The 24191-nt window shown below is 41.5% G+C and overlaps 1 long non-coding RNA gene across 1 annotated transcript; it reads right to left on the bottom strand.

Moving 5' to 3' along the window:
• Positions 1 to 414: 414 nt before the first annotated feature.
• LOC117732675 lies at positions 415 to 22598 on the bottom strand. The gene is made up of 3 exons (XR_004609619.1): positions 22424 to 22598; positions 992 to 1083; positions 415 to 490 (listed from the first exon to the last, which is right to left on the bottom strand). It is a non-coding gene; the product is annotated as an uncharacterized LOC117732675 (long non-coding RNA).
• Between the last annotated feature and the right edge of the window lie 1593 nt (positions 22599 to 24191).

The following is a 24191-nucleotide window of genomic DNA, read 5'->3' as shown; positions in this document are numbered from 1 at the left end:
CTGATAATCTCAAATGTTGAAAATCAGGGAACTCAGCAAAGTGTCTAAATCAAAGCAAATAGCTAAAAGTTTGGGACACAAACCTTGGCCCAGTGTAGTTCTTATCAAACAAAATGACGAGTCAGACCGGGGTTCAGAAAATGAATCTTATCTATGTCTGTTCCACTTTTGTCTGCCTGACTGTCTGGAAAAATGTGAACATTACTCTCCCTGGCGCCATGACACAGACTAACTGTGAAGGTCATCATACAACATTGGACTCTGGTCAGATTCTATACAACCACATTACATTTTTGAGCAGATACAGATGCTCCTGGTATTGATCTGATCACCTCTTGTGACATTAGTGATGATGATGATGATGAGGATGAGGATGATGATGATGATAAGTGGAAGAAGGAGGCTCCAGCATCAGAACATCCAATAACAGACTGTGCACTTGTCTGAGCCTCTGTCCATGGTCCTGAACCACTCATCTACACCCATAGACCTAGAGCAAGTAGAACAGCCATTTTGGCAACATGCCACCCAAACAGATGTTAAGTACAAGAAAGGATGAGTTAGCAATCTGAGCAATATGTATTTGCTTGTACACAAAAAAAAATTGTAAATTGGCCTTATTTCTAAGTCTTTCCGATTTTACGAATGTCTTCAACAACAAATTGTACTGCTTTACATAAATGTGTCACTTATTTAAGTCTGACACTCTAAAGTGAGGAAGAAATACTTGCAGTGACGAGGCTTTTGTACCTGAGAGGAGAGACGTGCATATTCACTTCAAATCACATGAAACATTTAAAACTATTTATTGTTAAAAGTGTAATGTAAACAGAGCTATCTGTTTACATTACACTTTTAACTGCTGCAGCTAACCACTGCCTTCTGTCCGTTTCTCTTTCCTGAGCATGCCATCCTTCTTTGTATTTATCATCTCTTGGGCTCTCCTGAGATGTCAAAGAAGTAAGTGTGCCGGGAAGAACAGAGCACTCACCTCAAATGGCGTTCACTCACATAATGCATGAGAAGACGTCCTCAGTAAACACCACAACAGGAAGGGTTTGAATCTCCGAAACATCCTGCTTTCTGAAAGATAAATGATATGCTGTAAATAAGTCATCTGGCCAGCCACTGTGACTAATACAAATATGAGCTAACAGGGTACAGACTATGCTGCTAAAAACCAAGATGTTAAACTGGATCCGTTAATTGGACAAATTGTTCACAGTTTTTACAGAGTGCTGAAGTTAACAAGGACCCTGTAACTTGCTGCGGATGTGCGTATGTGTCTTACTCACTTCAAGCCACAGACCATAAACCCTGAAAGATCCTGCTGTGAGCTCCCGACCTATGCCCCCAAATAAGTCCACCTCACTCAAATTCGCTCCTCATGTCTAACACATACTCAATGATCTTTGTTCTACTTTATGCTATTATAATAACTACTGTCGGCCAGTCTGTTAGAAGAAAATCAAACGCAGAGTTCTGAAAATAACTTATTCAGCGAGCTCACCCAGTAGTACAAAGCACACCCACTGAGTCGGAAAACGATAGCCGATTCAAACTTAATATTGCAAAATGTACATTTGTGACGATTATTTGTTTTGTATTTATATGATTGTGGCATGTTTAATTATTATTATATCACCAAAAAAACTAAGAGAGCTTGTGGAATATAGTGAGCTTGCCAATCGCCTAGCTGTAGACATGCGTGAGCGTCGCCGGTCGCTTCAGCTTTCTTATTGGCGGTGAAAATGTAAACAGAGTGAAAAGCTCTTGAAGGTTGTTCTCATGGGAGATCCCCAGTGACCGTTCATCTCAGGGAGTCCACAGAACAGTTTGGTGCAAAAATGCACCAAGTGTCATTGAGGACTAGAACAAACAAGACCTCCCAAGTAAAGCGAGAGCATATGTTTACGGTCAAGTGACGTTCAAAAGGCCCTCTAGTGGCCAGTAGCAATTATGACTCTTGTCTGTTGGGAGGAGGTCGGGGAGAATGGATGGGTCAATAAACGTTTCCTACTGACATTTAACGTTTTCTTTTTTTTACCATGACTCCAGTAATTCCCTATTATTCTAACTATGACAACAAAGAACCCTTACACTTAACAAAGTAATACTTTTAACTCAAACCAGGGCCTTTCCCATACCCTAACAAAGTTGTGTTGTGCCTAACCCTAACCAAACCTCAACCACAGCAGAGTAAAAGGAGAAAACTGTTTTATTTTTGAAACAGGGATGATGTCCAGTCGATAGAGGCTTCAGATTATTCGTACAGGAATAATCCCCTAATGGGGTCTAGACACTGGTGGTGGAGAAGGAGTGAAAAACAAGCCTAGCTGAAGATCCGGATTGAAGTGATGTGGAACAAGATTCCTGATGAGCTCATTGGAAGGAAATGTTCGACAGCCCGGTGTCAACACCCTCAGTCAGCTGATTCAATTGGAAGTGGGACATGAATAAAATCTACAAAAGGGTGCACTCAGTATAAAGCAGTTCTCTGACATGTGTGTCTGCAACAACCAGTGCTGTATTTTGTGATTGAATGAATACAACCCACAGTTGGCTAGACACCAATGACCAAAGGTGTCGTAAAACACATCATTCAAAACTAAAAACAAGCAGCAATGATTGGAGGCAATCGGTTCAAAGTTGTCATATAAGACACGTTACTCAATCTTTCAAAAAGTGAATTAAACTCCCCAAGCCTGTGTAGCAACGGACAAGTTGTACATCATTAGTGTGTTTACCAGTAGATCTGGCAGCTGTCAGCCACAACACATATCCACCACCGTGGGCACAGAGTAGTGGATGGGGGTGTCGGAGATGCACTCATCAGCCGACCCCCTCATTAGCAGCCAGTCATGGCAGTATAAATAAAGTGTGAGTCACTGCAACCACGAGAGGTCCTGGAGCATGCAGCCATAACTGGGCACCCAAAATAATCTGCAGTTTGCTGCAGCAGAATACGATCTCAGCCGTTGACAGACACAGAGGTGCACATTCACGGATGCCCGCAGACATGCAAAGCGATAGCACGATTCCTGGCAGAGAAAAGAAAAATAGAAACCAAAACCGAGGTTCTTCAAGAAGGGAAAATAAAAAATTGCTCAGAAGTGACCCTTCTGATATCACAAGCGTCAACTTGTTGTGGGTGATCACTGATTAACCAGAGTATTGATAAGATTTGTTGGCTGAGCTGATAAGGCCTCTCGTGTCAAACACAAGGGGAGATCATTGACACTCACACAGCATTATGAAACACCAATGCTTCAGCAGCAACCTTCCTTTTCGCAGAAGTGGAAGGTTGATTGATTGATCCTGTTCTCACTAGTTATGTGAGACGTGCTATCTGACCTCTCTAACACAATAACCTTTACCAGAATATGAATGGTACCTGGTATCATGAGGAATTTCTGCAAAAGGAGAAGATGCATTTGCTTCTGTGTTTACTGGACAAAAGAGGTGTTGACTGATCAAGTGCATTTTACTTCATAATTCAAAATGCTGGGGCTGATGGGATGCGGGATGAACATTATTAAACTGAATAGGACAATTTCATGTTTTATATGTTTACTTTTAACAAAAATAACTGTAAACAGCACCAAAAAATAAAAGCGTTTGCATTGTTTGTACATAGGTTTATCCATCATAGTAGCCGTGGTATCTATGTGGTTGCCAGACTACTGCATACTGTTTTTAAATCAACAAACATCACCATAGTGACACTTTTTGGAAAACTAAAGTACCACAACTTACACGTTTGTAATGAATGGGGACATGTTTATAAAAAAACAAATTTAAAAAAAGGTTTATATTTTGTTCAGGTCTGTCTCAAAACAAAATCCATATGTACAATAGTTATTTTTAGGTGGAACAGTTTTTCCTGTCAATGCTGGCCAAAATGAGGTCTCTTCTTGACATGATTGCAATCTAAATCATGCAGAGGATGGACATTCGGGGCAATAACTGTGTGTACAAATGGGCATGTTGGTTATTTTAAGACAGACCAGACACAAAATGTAAAGTATAAATAGCTACACTACATTACTAACTACTTCTCATTTTCTGAAGGCAAACGCAAAACTAATTAAACCAATCCACACCTTTGTGAAACTCATTTGAAATTCAACAGAAAATCTTAAGCCTGTCTAGCAAGTATAGATTTGCTACTCAGTGACTTTCTTTGGCCCTTGTGCTGAAACACTGAGTAGATCTGCCCTCTGTATCCACGCCTCTGAGGTCGACACCAGAAGCCTGGCTGTTCTTCCTGGGAACAGGACAAGTGGAACAGGACATGTGGAACAGGACATGTGGAACAGGACATGTGGAACAGGACATGTGGAACAGGACATGCAGCAGAGGAAGCTCAAACACTGGACTGATGATTAACAGAGAGCCAACCAGAAGAGGGATAAGCCGAACTCCACCCTGACTATGATTGGTGCAGAGGGTATAGGACCCGGTCATCGACTCCATGAACCTCATACTCCACTGTCACTCCCAATGGGCACACACTAAGGTCTTTGATCAGATCTTCCAAAGCCTTCATTCATAAATTCAGTGAAAGTTCATTGATACAAAAATAAGAATACAATCTTATGAAGTAAGGTATTTATAATAAAGTTTTAAATATAATATAAAGAATACCCCTTCCAGACATGGAAAAAGATACAAAAGTGTCCCAAAACAAAGCTGTACATTTAGACTAACTTTTGTAATAACAGTTAGATGTTCTGCTAGATTGATAAATAACATTGGTTTAAGAGTCAATACCAGTGCTGATTTGACAGTGAGCTATAGTAAAAGAGTGCCAGTGTTGTGCATCAACAAGCTCAAAGAGCAAGATAATGGAACATGCTCATGCTTTCGGTGCACTGAATGTATCCGTTTGTAACTGACGTGAACGTGAGTGCACTCTCAGGAGCTGGGCATGACTACTGCAATCCAAAGAGTGGGGAACTCAGCGGTGTCCGTTACATCCAAAGTGTAAAAAATAAAGTTGATAGGGTAGGTGAGGGTTGAGATTGCGATCATTACAGCCCTGTGCTCACTTGACCGCATTTGTGCACGTGTGTGAACTGAGCTTTAAGATAGCTCTTGTAAAGTGGGAACTTGCACAACACTGCAGCGCCTTACACTTGGCTCAAACATTGCAGGAATAATAGATAATAGTTTCCAAATATAAACTTTTGTTGGGGCGTTCGCAAATTTTAGTTGCCAGATTTACTGCGAGCGTGTGCAACAAATGTTCGGAAGATATGTGGCTCATGGAAAATGGGTCAAATATTTACTTTTGTGACTATTGAGCAAAAGAATCAGTCGTAATCTGGGTTCACATTTCCTTTTCCCATTTGAGTTAATCGATTCAGGACCTCCTGCATAGTCTGCAAAAGGGGCGAGGCAGTGGCAAAACCCATGTGACACTAAAAAAGGAAACTGACTCAGTGGGGTGTCTGTTCTGAACTTACCGCCACCTGCCTCTCTCTCGGTTCTCACTCTATGTCTAATACACACAAAGTCCCGTACATTCATACATAAGCTCACACAAAAAAAACTAGAATATCTTCACATTATGCATTATTGTACAAGCACTAGCACACTGTTTGTGTCCACACTTTTACACTGCAAACACACACTTTCATGGGAATTTAAATTCCAGGCAGGGAGCAAAAAACTTTGCTTAGCACAGGTTGTCCTTGAGCAGATAACTTTGTTTGATTTGCTAGATTTTGGACCTTAGGTTCAGAGATGGCCTGGGAAAGAAATGTTATTAAATCACATGGATCAACAGACTTTATGTTCATGATGTCACGTTACTTCACCGTGCTTTGAATACAAGAAAACACCAATTAAAGAAGTTGTTGTCATTAAATTTATTGTTGAGATTATTGCTGGCGATCCATGCCGCCAATTAAATTAATTTTTCAAAGACTTTACAACCATACAATGGGAAGTACTTTTTGGAAATGTTATATTTCAAATCAGATTACTGTGTGTTTCAGGGAAAAGTCAAATTTCTCTCAATAAAACGAATCGTCAACAGACATCAGCTGCACGAAGAGAGTAAAAGCAAACAGTCTCCTGTGGTTTTGTGGCATTCACAGGCCATCGATGCCCTCATTCTTTTACGGAGTGTATTACAACAATATTTAAAGATGAAGTCATCCTTTCCCCCAGTAATACTTGAAGATATTTGTTCAGCCAAAGGATCATGATATCATGATGTCACGCAGGATATGACCTCAAGCGGCTCGGATGACATAATTGCTATCACCTGCACGATGCCCAGACATTCCTGAGGCCGGTCGGCGTTGAGGGAATGATAATCATCCACGCCATCATCATAACAAGAACAGGCCACAAAAGCGTTTTTTGTAAGCACGTGAGAGTGGATTTCATCTTACTATGAAATGTGACAGAATATCCTACCACCAATGCTGATGTTTCAACACTCGTGCCAGTGCCAAAGGATTTCCATGCAGACTGTGTCGTCTTTGGCTGCCTCTGGGGTTTTTGTCTGGGCCATGGTGACCTGAAGCGTTGTGGGAGTTGTACAGGCAGCAGCAGCATTAAAAGTAGTACATGTACTTGTAAAAGTAGAGACTTAGTAATGTGTCAGAGTGGAATACTAGAAATACATTAATGGCATTCCTGTTGATGCACCCTTGGAGACTGAAATGCCTCCTTGATTTCAAAGGCCACATTGGTATGCTGCCATTTACAGTTGTCTACACTGGACAGAGCTCTCCCCCTTTGATTGAGGTTTTTGAATGACGCTTCAAACGTCTGTTGTCTCCAGACACGTTTGATGCTATCACCCTAAAAATAAAGATGAAAATATATTGTGTTATTGCAGTAACATAAATGGGATTTATGGTGCTGTTAGATTGCTGCTAGAACGTCTGGATGTCTAAAAGCCAAAACATATGGATTAAAGCAGAATATTTTTGTTGGATAAAAAAACATTCTATCTTTTTTTTCAGTAGGTTTTGACAAAGGACTAATGCCATTATAGAGATATGACTGAGCGTCACTCAGATGATATGTTGCCAGTGTGCAGACGTACTGGTATGCCAGCTTTGCCAGTTGGAGGAATCTACCCACTTCCAAGCGCACCACCTTCAGCCTGTGGGTTCAGGGTGGCCATCTACAGCGCCTTTCCCAGAGACCTCTGGTTACGAATGCTAGTCATTGAAACACACTACTAATATGTCAAATGTATCTTTATTTTAAAGTAGATCCATTCACATGCTCAATCAAACTCTTCATGACTAATTCATAAACTGAATTGAATTAATTCATAGATTGTTGATTAATCATTAGCATCCCTAATATGTACTTGACGTAAGTTAAGTATGTTATGTAAGTTAACATATATATTGTAAAATAACGTTGACTTCACATGGAACAGGCACAGCTGTCTCCTGAGTGAAAGTCCTATATCTGTCTTTATATCTCACCCTACTTCCTCCTTTACTCACGTCATAACTACAGCGAGGCAACCCTGGATGTGCAAAACTGAACAAATAAATAAATGTTGTGTCATGAAGCATGAAGTGAAAATACCAATGCAAAGTAGAAGAACCTCAACATTTTACTTGGTACAGTATGTAAAGGTGATTAGTCACATTGTACCAATTAATTTAGTTTGCATGTCCCAGCAGTCATAACTGATAAAATGGGCAAAGCTTATAGGAACCCACTTTTAATGGCCACAACAGTTTAAAACTCAAATGAAAAATGACTGAAGAATTTTTATTAAACTTTCTGCAAACTGAGCTGAAGCATTTCTTAATTCATGTATTTATTCATTTTTCTTAAACCCATCTTCAGTGAATTGTTGAGCTAGCCCTCAATGTTTCCACTCCCTTTGTAAATACCAAGAAACGGTAAAAAAACACGGAGTGACCCAAAGAGAGCAAACGGTAATCATGACTACATTTTTAACTAGCCTTTGTTTCTGTTATCACGTGATTCATATAACGTGTCTACATCCTGTTTTAAAAACTCTACCACATACTAATACTGTATATGTAACGTCAGAACAAAAGGATGTTTTGCAGATCTCTTGCCTAATGAGAAGTGTCCCGTCACTAGTGGTTGGTGAATGGTGAGTAGGGAGCCGTTTTCCAGCCTAAATGCCCACAGGCCACATCAAGCGTCTGCAGTTTGGAATGCGTCTGCAATAGGTCAATATAATGATTCACAGTGAACTCTGCCTCTTCGGTCAATGGATGAAAAGAATGCAGCCCTTATAAGAACCAGTTTTCATAGAATAAAATTCATGGCAAAACTCTTTCTCTCTTTCAGATGTAGACTTGAGAGAACCACAAAAAACCCTGCTCCGCCGACGTGCCTTGGAACAATGGGCACAAAGTCAACCAGGACTGGTGACACATGCCTCCTCACGGCTGCCACGGAGGTCAAGTGTAGATTACATGGAGCTGGATGAGCTCAATGATAATGTTACCACACACTGCCCTCATATGTCCGACATATGTTTATTAGGTCAGAGCAGAGTGCCGTAACAAACAAACAGTTAAGCAGCATTCATTCGGTGAGAAAGCAAATTAAGCTAAAATGTAAGTTCAGTCAGAAGACCATACTCTTGCATGCCTAACCCCGGAATTTATTTCTCATACGTCTGCCAATCACTGGCTGTCATTTTTCGGGGCTGTCACCTGCTCTTTAGATCAGCAGGTCTCCTCTATCCAATAAGCACAAGGAAACAATTCTGCGTGAGCCTATCATCTTGCTGCTGTGTGTTCTCTTACAAATAAGATGTTGACATGCAGTAGTTGACCGGTCTCATTGTTGATGTTTGTAATGCTCTCTAAAAGTCTGTTTTAACAAAGATCAGACAGAGAATACTTTTAAAAAAAGGTAGAGATGTTCCAGTTAAAAAATAAACAAGATGATACTCTACTTAACACGAAGAAATGTGATTAATTGTTAGATACACATGTTGAAAGATGGAGCTGTAACATCTATGGTGTGCCTGTAGGGTCACCTTGATGAGCATTCTAATTCAACTTTACAGATTGAAAGTCAGACCAGGCTGTTAATACCACGGTATGGGTTGACTGCTGCACAGAAACTGATGGTGGCAACACGTGGTGACCTAATGATGACATCATCTTATTTTGACAGTTGCCCCATTTAATGTGGAAACGATTAAAGAGGAAGACAAAGAGGGATTTCACCCATTACCCATTAAAGTTAACCAACAAATTACATGGGATTTTATAGGCCTTAAATAAGAAAAATGCTGTTGGATTTTGCCCTCCTCTAGCCACTGTTGAACCTCCCCATTGAGTGTGTGCATGTATGCTGCCAAGCTCAGGGGGAGAGACTTCGCCACGGGACTCACCCGACTCGCTGCTGTGGACACCCAGCGCACAGCACACAAGTATACTGTACACACAGTACACACAGTTAGTACTGGTGGCTTGGACACAGGATAAAACAAACACACACACATACACTCATTCACTTTCAACATATTGAGCTAAATTCAAGCCTATCAAATGACGGTCCTTTTGTAGCCAGTCATCCCTGGCAGGGAACCTGTTAACTGTGCCGACTGTTGAATGCTCTAGTTCCTGGAAAGCAATGGGCAAGCTTTTTACAGTTTATTATCTCACGCAGCTCCCTCTGATCCATCCATGCAGCCAACAAGCAAAGGATCTCTCAGCACTTTCGCCATTGCGCCACTAATTCTCAAAACATTTGGTTTCAATTTACTACCAAAGAAGTTTACAGCAAATTGTTCCTTCCTCTCCCTTTTTCTTCCTCTCTTCTTCTCGTGTATTACCTCCCCATTCTGATCTGTATGATGGCAATTCATTGTGTTTTGTTTGTTTCCTGTGATTCCTTTCATCTCCCAGTCTGGCATCATATCATTTTTAAAGTGGACCCAAATGCTTTCCCTGGCACTTGCCAGCATGCGCTTCCAGTAAGTCTGAGACATAAATCGAATTTTAAAAAAAGACAAATAAATACAAGTGTAAATAGCCTCTTGGAAAAGGCCAGAGCAACTTCTGTGTATAATTAGGCTGATGTCTGTGAGCGTGTGCACATGTGTCTGTTTGTGTGTGTGCTTGTAAGTCTGTATGTGTGTGTAAGGGGGTGGTGGGGGAGTGAGATGCAAGATGTTAGCAATTGTGTTTGTGTGTCCCCATTAGTGTGCGAGTGACTTTGCCCTTTTAAACCAATGTGTGAAATGTTCCTAGTGGGGCTGGAAATGACTTAGAGCCCCCTAGGCGATGTTAACGGTCTTTTCCGTGTTGGCAGACATCAATGTGACGACACCCCAACCACCTAACACCCCCACCCATCCAGCAGGAGCAACATTTGACCAACAAAAACACCACTGTGGGTTTGAATTTATCTTATGGCCTACTGTCCCACTGATTCACTTCTGTCTGGCTGTGAGTCCAAATTAGCTTCCAGGAACACAAGAGAGTGAGGGATAGAAAAAGACAGAAAGAAAGCATGACATTGTGTAAGATGATTCAGAGAAACCAATACACGTCTGGTATCCAGGAATGTCATAATCACGATGAGACAATGGGGCAACCCCTCTATTTTTCCCTCTGTTGTTTGTTTGTGTGTGCGTTCGATCAGCCACCAGAGTGCTCTATGCAAGTGCCGCCAGTGAGTTGGCGTATTTGCCATGTTTATGTGTGGGTATTGTGCTTGGACTGAGTGGTCATTGTATTCCAGACATGTGGTACATTCATATGCTGAGTGATTCACTCCTCCCAGCATCTGTTGTCTGATTAACACAACACAACTGACCCACCCGAACTGACCGGATCTGACCACACCTCCAGAAATAGACCAGAGACAACAGGATGTAACCAAGACAGAGGGAAATAATCATCCCTGCTACAAACAATACATTGTAACAAAAGCAAATTGGAGATTTCTGGAAAGAATCATTTTACGGACCAGTGTACCAACCATGTTCTTTACATTATATTTATATTCTTAATTCTGTTCTGTGTTGATTGTTGTTGATTGTTGTTAACGTTATTGTCTATTGTTGTACCACCCGCCTTGTCAAATTCCTTGTATGTGAAAACATACTTGGTAATAAGAGGTTCTGATTCTGACATTCATGGAGATCTCCAAGGTTTCATCATTATAAACCTCAATGAACTGATGAGCAGACACGCAGGCAGCACTGAGGGAGCCCAGTCATTACACTCATTTCAATCAAGACACAAGGCGTTTAGGCAGTATTTAACTTTGTAAGCTACTGTTTGTACTGTTCATTTTCAGTAACATAAACAACATATTTCCTCTGCAATTTTCTGTTTAGTAATTGGAGTTAAATCCATAAATCTGCATTGTGTTATTCTAAAGTATAATGTTGGTATGAAACTTCCATTGTCATCTTCCCAGAATGCCCCTCGCAGAAGCAAAGGGAAAACGAGCTTGTCACATGCTCAGGGCCTCATTCAATTTAAAACAAAAAGCTGTGTCGGAAATCCATCCTGACAATAGAATCGGTGGGGAGGTTTGACAAAAAACAGTGCTTTGTATTTATTCAATCAAACATTACAGCAGTGGTCGTTGTAGACACACCTGGCAGAGATCTCTACTGAGTGCACCTTTCTAGTTCTCGATATAACAATGACTATACGAATTATCATGCCGAGACCACAAAGACAGGCTTAAGATGCAGAAAGAGAGAGAGAGAGAGAGAGAGAGATCATGGATGCAGTGGGATTCAGACAGGAGAAGTCTATGGCTGCAGGATGTTATTGTAAAATATGAATGGCAAAGCAATGTCTTAATGACTGAAAGTGTGTGAAAACAATGATGTGTTAAAAAGAGGCCTGATGCAACACATGCGTATGTTGTTGCGGTGATGGATTTAATACTGTGGAAATATGTATTACGCTAACTGTAGTTCACATACTGGTATTTAAGAAAACAAAATGTTCGCCTCTTATCCCACTATTATTTTTTGGGGCTTTTATTTGTTCAAACATAATGGCTATTGTTGAAGATACTTCAATAACATTTGAGGAGACTCAGGGAGTTTTTCCATTAGTGTTTATGCCTTACACAACTATTCATCACATTCACGCGAGTGATCCGCATTGCTATGCAAGTTTGATTGGGCAATGCGTATGACAGCCATTATGGACAAAACAATGGTGTCCGCCATTTAAAACAACGGCCTTGCTCTCTACAATGTTTGCATATGTTTAGGAATATTTCATCGCTCTGCTTGTGCCAGAAGGATACAGTGGCGCAGATTGTGTTATGGTTTATTCTATCTATACATCTGCTTTATCGTAACACTCTGGTTTCAATCAAAACGTGATCTGCAGGGTACCAAAAAGTTTTCACGACGCCGTGAAAAAAAAAGGCAACACTATGTATCCCACTGGGAACAACGCTCTCTCCGGCCACAGTCAAGAACGTCCTCTGTCTTGTGATGGCCACTGCATAAATCAGTCTTTTGGTGCTCTCACTTGGCAATGTTAGCGGGGCGAGAGTTAGATAGGAGGAGGACAAACGGGGAGAGAGAAGAGACAGGCTGGGGGAGGTCATGAAGACAGTCGTTAGAGGTTTCATAAAAAAATTGATGGAGGAGGAATGATGAGGACAGAAAAACAAAGGAGGCAGGGGGGCTACAGGGGAGATGGGGAGTCCTGGCTATTAAACACCCAGTACAGTGTGTGCTTTTAGGAACAAGTCATCCCTTCAACCCCGTAAGCTCCTTTTGAATAACTTACCATAAATAGAGATTTCTAATAGACGTATTCATCAAAAGGGGGGTTTCATTACATGGGCCTGTGAAAGAGGCAGAATGAGGTGTTCCTCCAGATTACGACTCCTCAACTTGGTTTTTGAGGATTAGGGGGAGTACAATAGAGTACAATGGAGTCAGCCAGAGTGGGTGCTGCACAGATAAGTACTCATAGGAATCAGGAGAGGGGTCGATGAAAACAACATGTTTTCCTGCCCACGTATTTCTAGAGATCCTCTCCAAACTGAAGCTGAATATTATTGTCTGAATATGTGAACAGAGATATTTAACTTGGCTAAGAAGATTACTTTTCTAAATGACGTTAAGTGGCTCAGTCAACATTTAGACATTTTTTCCCCCTTCTCAGACAAACTGCACTGTCTCAGATAATAGCTGTTGATTAACATCCAGGAACTGAACAAAGCGCATTCATTAGATTCATTCACAGAAATGCAGATCCGAACTTGTGCGCATGCTTGCTTCTGTTTGCGTTCATGTGTGTGCACACAAAAACATGCACAACCCTTCATTAAGGCTAGAAAACACCGTCAAAGTGAGACAGGCCAATGCTTTGTCAAGCTGTCGAGGGAGTTAAGTGTGCCGAGCATGTGTGCTCATTGGATTAGTCTTAACTGTCTTTGGCGTTGATGAGATTTATCATAAATATCATAACCATATCATCAACAAAATGGCTCCTCAGCCACGATTACAGGAGATTTGGTGTGCCGAGATCTTTGAAGTCTCAGACGAGATAAACAAACAGTGAAACGTTATCCCGACGGGAGTGAGACAGATCTACACCGCTTCACAAGCTATCAAAGAAAACAAGAGAGAAAGAGAGAATGGTGAATGGGGGAAGTGCATGGAGATGCATTCCCATTCACCTTATTCCATGTGTTGACGCATTCTTGTGTCTGTTTGATGTTAAGTCAGAAAGATGTGACATACACGCAGCTGTATTGGTATTAGCAGCGTTATTACAACCTGCTACACCACACTAGAACAAAACAACAAGTCCTTTGTGCACATGCGTGTTAATGCAAGGTAGAGAGAGAGAGAGAGAGAGAGATTTTGGCAGGCCTTATTACCATACTCTCTAATCCTTCCCTTCCTCTCTCCACCTATAATATGGCTGCATATCCGTTAGCAAGGATACAGACGGAGATCTGCAGCGGAGGAGAGGGCGTTCAGAGGGCGCGTAATTGAAAACACCTTAGAGAGCACTGACTCAGAGAGCCCAGTTACCAGGGGAAGGTGCAGTGTGTGTGTGTGTGTGTGTGTGTGTGTGTGTGCAACGCATTGAGAGATGAACAAAGGTTTAAATTGCGAAAGAGACAAACTCACTCTGCGTGACATCTGACAAAATACTTTCATTGTTTCTCCTGACAAAAACAAGTATCAAGTATCGTGACCGGGAGACACTGTTCTGAGACCTGCCTCATTAACTCATTCCAATGTGTGCTCAGTGCAAAATAAGAAATACAAAAAACATACACTCTAAAAAGTCAATCCACCATCAACTCAGGGCTTCAGTCTTGACATTTAGACAAACCAACTTTGACTCAATTTCTTTATGGGAGTTGAATCTCGCTTGTTGTTTGTCTTGTTTTGTTTTGTCTGAAAAACCGAAAATAATGATCGCACCTAAAAGTAAAGTAAAAAGTAAAAGACTCCCTGCGAGGATAAGTTGGATGCCGAGGTGAGTATTCCATGCAGTTTTCATGTATGTCTGTGTGCTTCCAGTCTTTTAACAGAGATTCAACGATGGCAAGAAGAGAAAACAGTGTTTGAAGAGTGTTTATTTGTCTAAAATTGTAAAACAATATAACCCGGTGCACTACTACTTGGAAGCATCCTCAGGGCCTCTCCAAAAGATTTAGTACTCAGAGAAAATGCGATTGAGACTGGGGAGAAGTTACGGTTTCTTTCACGAGGTCTGTAATATGCTCCCGACAATCGAGCTATGAGGATGAAAAGCTATCGGACCAGGGAGCTATTTTAAATCTAAAAATCTGCTTCTATATGGTTGAATTCTACACTCCCCGTATCACATTTCAAATGACTTCAGTGCTTGAGTGCAATTCAGCGTTTGGATTGTTTGATTGTTCGGGGCTGTCTGGGCTCTCAGTCATGTGGCAGTGCTCCTCGGGACACAGGCGAAACTCATAGCATATGTTGGAAGGGTATGACGGGAGTTCAGCGAGTGTGTGTTTTCGAAGTGTACACACACAGACACCCACACACACACAGACACCCACACACTGAGAAATGGCCTTTGTTTGAACGATATGTTTTTGGCAAGCATTCACACACATTCATGAATAATGAATGCCTGTGTGTTAGCGTCTGCACAATGACACACACTCACTTTCACACACATTCTCTCTTTGTCCATGTGCTTTACACGTACCTAAGCACACACTGAATTCAACAAACAAACACAAACACTGAGGGCAATTTGTCTTGATTTTTGAGCACGCCACTGTAATCTGTGAATAGGAAGGTCAAAGATTGTCGATAGGTGGCCCAGGACGCTGATATCGTCTGCATCATTTGTGTGAGTGGGGGCTTTGGATGCGTGTGTCTGTGTGTGTTTTTTTTTTTATTAGCTCACATGGCTGCAGACTTCTGCCAGACACACAACCATGTAGGGTAATTCACCCATCCTAGATGTGAGTTTTTGTGAACATTAATATCTCAAACATCTACGGACGTCGGTAGTTGTGAGTTGGCAACCTCTCTAAAGTTTGCCGTGGACCCCGCGACACGATCAAAAACATATTTGTGCCAACCTTATCTTAAGAGTGGCTTTTATCCGCCATGCTGACTGCTGCTCTGGTATTTTTCCGTTTCTCATTCTTTCTTTCCCTTCGTCCTTCCTCTTTTCCCTCCATCACCAGTCTCAAGGATTTCCTCTATTATTCACTTGTTTTTATCCCCCCCTTTTCTCTGCCTTCCCTCTTGCTTTTTTCTCGCTCTTTCTTCTTCTTGCACCCTGTTTTGATTCAGGATGTGCCAGTTTGGGTGGTGAGGATGGAGCTCCGCAGACCCTGGAGGGGTATTGGAGCCGTAGGAACACTGGTCCCCGCCTCTCCATGCGTCGGCATTGTGAGCGTGGGCTAATTGTTAAAGCGAGGCCTCAAAGAGAGAGGACAAAAGGTCACGGTGGGTCACTTTGGCGTCCTAACATGAAAGGAGCTCCCAGTTTCAATGAGGATTAACCACAAATTCCATTGACTGCAACACTATGGGAGCTGCCAGCATCTTATACATGTGAATTCCCCACCCATATAAAAGTGTCCTCTCTCCTCTCTCCTCTCCTCTCCTCTCCTCTCCTCTCCTCTCCTCTCCTCTCCTCCACACATGCAATCACAAACACACATGCATGCAGACAAACACACAATGCACACATCATTCAGCGGGGAGTTAAATGAGTTCAGTGTCGGCAGCACTAACGGTCAAACCGTGCCCCTTGACCCCTCTGCTGCCTTTCATTCGTCTGTGTGTGAGGGTTTGTGTGTGTGCGTGTTTGCTTGTGAGCGCATGTGAGGGACTTAAACTGTCTGTGTGGCCAAAGACAGATTAAGACCCCCACGGCAGAGCTCATTTAGAGGTTAATGTGTCAGTGAATGAACTGAATGTGCATAACTCTCCCGTGCTATGAGGTGCGAACCCCAGGACACTGGCATGCCCTGCCTCCAAAACATGGCTGCGCGCCAGGGATGGTGTGGAGCGTTACAGCCATGTGCTCCGTCCTGTAGGATGATGAACCGGGGATCACATTTTTTTTTGTCCCACACCAGATGATTACACTTGAAGAAGGGTTGAAGAATGATGAGAATGAGATAAGTGGATGAAAGGAAGACAGGATGAAACTCTTTGTGAATGTAGGCAGGGTCTTTGTGACATTTAGGCTATGACACACAACGTATACTCAGTTCCAATCATCTTCGTTCTTTTAATGAAAGAGGCTGGCAGGGGTGGTGCTGCTTGGCATCCATCTCATTTTATGGTCAGTGCTTAATAGCAACAAAAAAATAAAAAGCTTTAAAACTTTATGTGCCCACATCATGGGTCATTATGACAGAGGCAGGGTCCTTATTATCTTTCACATCATAATGACCCAACATGAACTTCAAACACGTTCCTCGGACTCGATCATGCAGAACCGAGCCCTATTCAGGTCCATTCCTTGAGCTCCATTGTTTATGACATGTCTTTCAAACTTGGGGCAAAATAATAACTTCTCGCAACAGATAGAGTGCTGACTAATGACAAATCCTTTAAATCGTGTTATTTCAACATGCAAAATCTCGGTAATAATCAGTTTTGAGTCACATTGTTTTATTTATCAGATAATGTGTAATTCATACCTTCACATTGTTTTCAATGTTTGGCTGCATTATGTAAAAGAGAGGAGGAACCCCAAAGGGCCACTCAAACGTTCAGAAGTGTTTAAATAAAAACTAAAGACTAAAAAGTTTGACTAATTTGGGAACAGTAATAGATTGTTTTCAACAAAATTCCCAAACAAATCATAACTAAATCTTGAATATATTTGTTAAAACTATTGAACACATGTGTGTGAATAATTAATACACAGATTATCAAAAGGAAAACAAAGATGTCCTATAATCATCCTCTCTGTCACAGGCCAATGGTAAGAGTTCTGGGAAATAAGTCCTGCAGTAAAGCTTGTAGTCATGATTCAGCGGCCGACACCACGCTCGGTACAGAAGCACCAGCGGCCAATCATAGTCGCGTGTAGCTGTCAGAGATAGAGCATACTGGCATGCACAGTCACAGAAATTGAGGGAAATGTGTTCCCTCTGATATGGTGATGGGCTGGAGTGATACTGGGCCTCCTTTGTGCCCTTCCCGGCTGTGCCGGGTGCAGAGATAGGGAATGAGGCCCTGAGAGTCCATGGCACAGGGGAAGGCAGGCACAGAGGGTGAAAAGATAGACGAACATGTTGGTGATGGCGTGGTGATAATCAGAGCCGTGCTTTGATTACTGAAATGCTCAACGCTCAACTGTGCAACTATGCAAGACGGCAGAAATATTTAGTTGAGCTTACTATTCTCTGTTCTTCGTAATAGATTTTTGCCTGCAAGACGAAATCTGCTGCCTTTTATGATCCTTGTTACCTTCTTTATATTGCTTCGGTCCTCTCAATCTGTCTAAACCAGTGTGGAATACAATTGACCACAGACTCCCATTGGATATAAACACAGATGAGTGTTAGATACAGTAATAAAGAGGCTACAAATTGGCTGAGAATTTGACATAATATTGGTGAGGATTCAAAATAACTTTTAGAATGACTGTAATGCGTTAAAAAAAGAAAATTTAGACAAATCCTTTATGACAATAATGTCATAATAATATCACCCCAACCAGAGCAGCGAGGCTGCGAGAACCTAAAAGTATCACGTCATGAGGAAATATTGTATTGAGCAAACACAGAGATAAAAGATGAAGGAGTGCAAGACAGAGGAGCACAAATTGAAAGAAAAAAGGGCACATACAGTACACACAAACACACACACACACACACACACACGCACACACATAAATCCCCAAAAGGACAAACAGCTTTTGTTTCTGTCATGCGAGGCTTGGAGAGGCAGAGAGAGGCTTTATTGGAAAAAGGGCTGTGGTGTTTTCCTCTCCAAAATCACTAGGGCTCATTAGAGAAGACATTTCAGAGCTGGAAAGGACCACATGACACATCACACTTCAGACAGCTGACCTATTTACGGGGTGACTTGTAGCATATCTATAAAACACATTACAGACCCGCCACCAGGGACTAGTTGGGGGAAAATATGAACTAACCATCTTCTGAGGTTAAGTACAAAAAAGAAGGGAAGGGGGGAGGGGCTGATTTAGCTGTCAAAGAGAGAATAACAGGAGCACGTCCCACACATCAAACACACTTCAAACTGTGACGCACACGTTCACACCCAACACACACTGTTATTTGTGCACGATGTATCCTCTGTAAAAGTTTGATTTATCCATATACTTTAAATACACCACAAGCTTCCAGTCCGTGCTGATGGCTTCCATGTGTTGTGTATCAGTGGTGAGAACTACCTTTTCCATGGAAGAGGAAGGACAACCGGACACAGTGGCATCCCCCAAAATGTCTCCTGCATAAAAGCCACCATAGAAAAAGAAACCATAAACCATTCAGTGAGATGAGGTCATGCGTTTTTAGTATGCGTTACCCCGAGTAGGAAACACAATATTGCTGTGGCCCATACACGTCTGTCTGCACTTCTGCAATCTTACTAAACAGCATTACTCAAAATTGTCTCTCTCTCTCTCTCTCTCTCTCTTGGGTTGTCGTTTTGATTTGACACAGCCCAGTGGTTACTTTAAACAATGCAATATTTTACACACAATCCCCCAAAAATATCTTATATAAACAATAAGCCTGGTAATATTACATTTAGTTCTTATTGTCAACAAAAACAACGAAAAATACCAAAACCAAAAGTGTGGTAGACTGTCTCTCCATGAGTAAACAATGCCAAGGACCATTTTCAGCAATACAAAATTTGGTACACTCTTGTTTGTACAACAGCAGGATGGTGCCAGATGTTGGATTGACTGCTACTACAATGCCCATGTTCTTCATAACAAAGGAATGTGTCACCCAGTGACGCTGTGTGGCCCGTTGATGTGTTTTTAATTGTTTTTTGGTTAACAATGGAGCTCTATGGCACAGAAGAAGAATACGCAATATCATGCTTTGGATACACAGACAGTACTTGATAGAAGGATCAATTCATTGTGGGCTGTGGAAAGAAATCATCATCAGACTTATCATTCAACAGCTACTGTTGAGGTGCCCTTCAGAAATAACCTCAGCCTGCATTTGCTCCAGCGGAGCAGCTCAGTGGCCGACAGTAACAGAGTGAACTTTAATTGGACCGGTCCCATGTGAGAATATGTGTAAATGTGAGGCAGGGCATTGTTGATAAAGGGGAATGCACGATCAGCCAAACTTGTCTCAGACAAATATAGCTCTTTAATGTCATCTTTAAAATCGGCGAGTGAGAATATTTGTGCACCCGCGACATATGTTCCCATAGCACAGAAGTAAATATGTTTCTATCTTTCCTTGTATCAGCAGTGAAACTCCATCCCTTCCTCCTTTCTCATTCCCACCTATTCAGTTTAGTCCAGTTGTGTTTTGAAAGGGTGGTTATATTCACTGTTATTGTATGATTTCACAGAACCTCTCCTCCCAGCCTTTGAAGCGGGGAAGAGCTGACCGAAGCTGAGTGATCCCTGCTGTAAGCCCCAGTCTGGGTAAGACCAGACTGAGAGTCAGTCCTGGTACCAGGACTCTTCACTCTCCCTCATACCCATCCACATTCTTCCTGCTCCTTCATCCAACTGGAACAAATTTATGTCAGCTCAACAGATTTTCAGGGCACTTTTGAGGCGCACAGAAGGCCGCTGGCCTGTTGAAGTTGACCTGAGGGTATTTGTCCTGGTTGAGGCCTTTGAAAATAAACAAGAGAACAGAGGAGCTTAGTCATGTGAAGCGGTGAGATTTCAGGGGCAAAGGAAAACAACAATTACCCAAGGCGTTATGGACATTAAGTGCTGAATGAGAGCTGTCCAGAGGTAGGGCTCTCTGAGTAAATAAGCAAAGTGGGGATACTATCTGCTGTGCCGTGGACATTGATGAAAGGGAGTAATAGAAAACATAAAAAAACATAAATAAGCTTTATCTGACTCGGCACGGACCTCCTATGTCAAAGCGCTACCGCTGGGTTGGAGGTGTAGGGTTTCCGTCGGCTCTATCCCTCTGTACTCCGTTTTCACATTATAATTAAAGCCTTGTACTCTAGTATGAAGCCTCAACGGTTAACAAAGGACACTTTCCCAGTCAAAAGCCACCTGAGGTAGCCGAAAACAATAGTGCGTATGTTTATAAAGCAGTGCAGCTGCAAGGGAATAGTGTATCCGTCCAACAATGTGCAACAGGATTGCAAAACGCCATGTTTACGCTTCATCCGCCTTCTCGTCCTGTCTGTTTAATTCCTCTACTTTCGAGGATTTATCAACAGGGCCGATGAGCCTTCCAGTCTAACCTTGAAAGCTCCAATGACCTTCGACTGATGAGCTCCCGCAGGCTTTAGATCCTGTGCAACACAGCGAGATAAAGTGCTCTTCTACATACACATCTCCTCTTTTGAACTCCCTTGTCCTTAAATTATTTACTTTTTCCCCTCCCTATGTTTACTCAGAATCAGAGCTCGCCAGAACACACCCATTAACGTATACACACTTTAGAGAAAACATAAGGTATTCCCCGTGTCCCATTTGAGCTTGAGTAAGAAAGAGTGACATGTAAAAAAAAAGTGCCTTGAGAGAAAAGGGCTGTGATGATGACATTTACAAAGTCCAGACATGTTTAGGTTATTTAACGAAAATCACTTGCAATGAGCACACGCATAACCAATTATGACAATCAGTATCCAACTGCTCTGCCTCCTATTTGATGCAATTGTGATTCTAGGAAAAGGGGATATCAGTGCAGGCCAATTGGCCGTGGACAGACACGCACAGCAAGGAAGAGCCCTGGCCTTGGCGCTGCAATAAGGTTGCGGCTCACTGGGTCACCACAAGTTCCTAATGACCCAAACAAATACATCCTCTATCCCTGTGTGTTTTATCTGCCTGCCATTTGCTGCTATTGATTATATTCTCCCTGTTCACGCCATTGCATATGCCAGTGTTGATATGGGATGTTTATGAGCAATTAGCGACAATTATGGTTGTCGAGCTCGCTCCATTGCTGCCGGAGTCACTGACACATTTCCACTGTGGTCCTTGATGTAAACCATCATATCTCATACCTATATCATCAGCAATAAAATCTCTACATTCAACATTCTAAAATTATATAAAAGAAGAAATTTGACATCGGATGGAAAGCTTATATTTCCCATTTGCCAAATTCGCCTTATTATTATTTTTTCATACAATTGTGCTTATTTATTATTATTATTATTATTATTATTATTATTATTATTATTATGATTATCATATGTAAACATTTAACAGATTCATATTCCAGGCACCACATAAGAAAATATACTCATGTTGGTATTGAGCATAAGTTGGCAACACTGGCTATCGTCTGGAGGGCATTCATTTACCAACAGAGCAAAATGCTATGCTTATTCATAATGAATGATTAAATGGACAAATATCATTTTTATTTAATAAATAGCTGTTAAGATTACGCATTTGCTGTCAAAGCATAGAGATACATCTTGGTCATATTAGCAAGAAAATACCTGCAACTGCTCTATTGCCAGAACTGTTGGCAAGTCATGAAACCATAATGTCAAAATAATGTAGCTTGCTGGTATGCAATGTGTCAGCTTGGCTCTGTCTCTCAGTATCTGCCGCTCACTCTTTCTTTCCATGTAACTTATTCTGTATAAAATCTGTTTTTTCTGCTCACTGGTTGTCTAACCTGAGTTAAATTCAAGTAAAGCAACTCACTCTGGGCCACAAACAATCCCACATGCACACTCAGACCTGCTCTTAAATATATATTTATAACAACAGTCATACATACATAGACACCGAATTGGACACACTTACAGGAACCCACTCACCTTAGCTGGCAGGACTGTGAGATCCCCGTCCAGAGCGAGCACATTGTTGGCTGGTGGAGGAGCTGAGGAGGAAGGGCAGACGTGCTCTGGCCGCATCTCCAATCTCCTTCAATATTTCATAAGGAACCTTTCTCCCGTCCCCTGGAGCCCAGCGGCCTTCCCCTGCATTCAACTTCAATTCTTTATTCCTCCACTGCAGACAGCTATCACTCGTGTACCGGCAGGAAATAAAGGAAGTTCCAAAAACCCTTTTGCATACTTTTACTAACCATTTGTCATGATCATTAATCACCCCTGGGGCTCCCGCAGGGTTACTCATTGTGCGCCCCCTGCTCTGCAGTTAATTCTGACCATCAAAGACACCATAGCTAAGTCAAAGTCAACATGGTTTTACCAACAACTATTATTTTAGGGCAGTTTTGATCATTATTGTTCCATTAAGGAGACGGTTTGGCTTATATCTGGAATTTAACCCAGAACACTGTCTTCTGGTTATTATTTATTATTAAATATTTAACAAAATACAATTTATTTTAATGTTAATCTTAGTCTCATATAATGCAATTTAGCATATACATGACACACTGTTCATACTGCCCATATACATATAAAACCCATAATAGTCTTCATTTTGATAAATATATAGGCTAAGTGATTATCAAGAAAATCATCTTGCATTTGTGTGCATGTAATTTGATTTGAAAATAATTTGATTTGAAAATGGAAAGAAGGCACAGAAACAAATAGTTGTAGGAAATAAGGATTTACCTAGTCCTCCCACAGAAGGGAAGCCCCTTTTCACACATTCTGTGAAATAAATGTGTTTCTATTTGATTGACATTACATTTATTATATTTGTGTATGTAGGACAAACATCTAACGGTTGGAAATTGCTGTTTGTTTTTGGCAGCAGGCAAAAAGCTTTATGACACCCGAGTTGGAGAAAAATGTCAGCAGGCATATTTCATTTGATACAAAAACAACCTCCACTGGCCTCTGCCCAATTATTATATATGTTGTTACTGCCTGTATGTCTGTGTTTCTGACAGCAAATGTAAAAGAAGGAGAGTTTTGGATAATGTGTCAGACGAGGATTTAGGAACAGATTTACAGTAATGTATTTAGACCTCCACATGGCAGATACAGTGGTGTATAGCTCGTACTGAATAGTTTAAAGCTTCATTCAACTCGTCCATATATTGTATTTTCTGAGAGCCAGTGCCATTGTTTCAGAGCGACAGCACTCCGACCTATTAGCGCTTCTAGTTGAAACTTTTCAGTCAGCCTTATAGAACCGTGTTGTGCAATAGTGAAAGTCCAGCTTTCACTTACTCTTTCCCTTCATCAGTCGTATGCAGCGAGCACTGCAGTGCGTCCTTGTCTCTGTGATTGTCTCTGTCTTAAGTCCCAAATAATTTCATGATTTCCAAAATTCACAAAGAAATGGTATCTGACAAAATATTCTGCTTTAATCCATATTTGTCCATATTATCAAAAGCAACATTGCCACTGAGGCCAAGACACAGATTGCTCTCTCAATTGCCGCGATGCACACAAAGGGAGGTAAGTACCTGTAATAACAGACATTCCCAGCTTCATTCGAAAACATCAATAGAAGATTTGAATAAAACAAAAACTGCTGTTTGCAGCTTGAGTCTCTCTCTCTCTCTCTCTCTCTCTCTCTCTCTCTCTCCTATTGACTGTCCCGTTGCTTCCATGTTGTATCCCTTCAGTGTGCTATTGAAACTATTCATTTGTGAGATAGATC

The sequence above is a fragment of the Cyclopterus lumpus genome, chromosome 6, assembly GCF_009769545.1.
Source record: "Cyclopterus lumpus isolate fCycLum1 chromosome 6, fCycLum1.pri, whole genome shotgun sequence".
Lineage (NCBI taxonomy): Eukaryota > Metazoa > Chordata > Actinopteri > Perciformes > Cyclopteridae > Cyclopterus > Cyclopterus lumpus.
The sequence above is the reverse complement of the archived record's forward strand: the minus strand, read 5'-3'. Positions and strand labels throughout refer to the sequence as shown.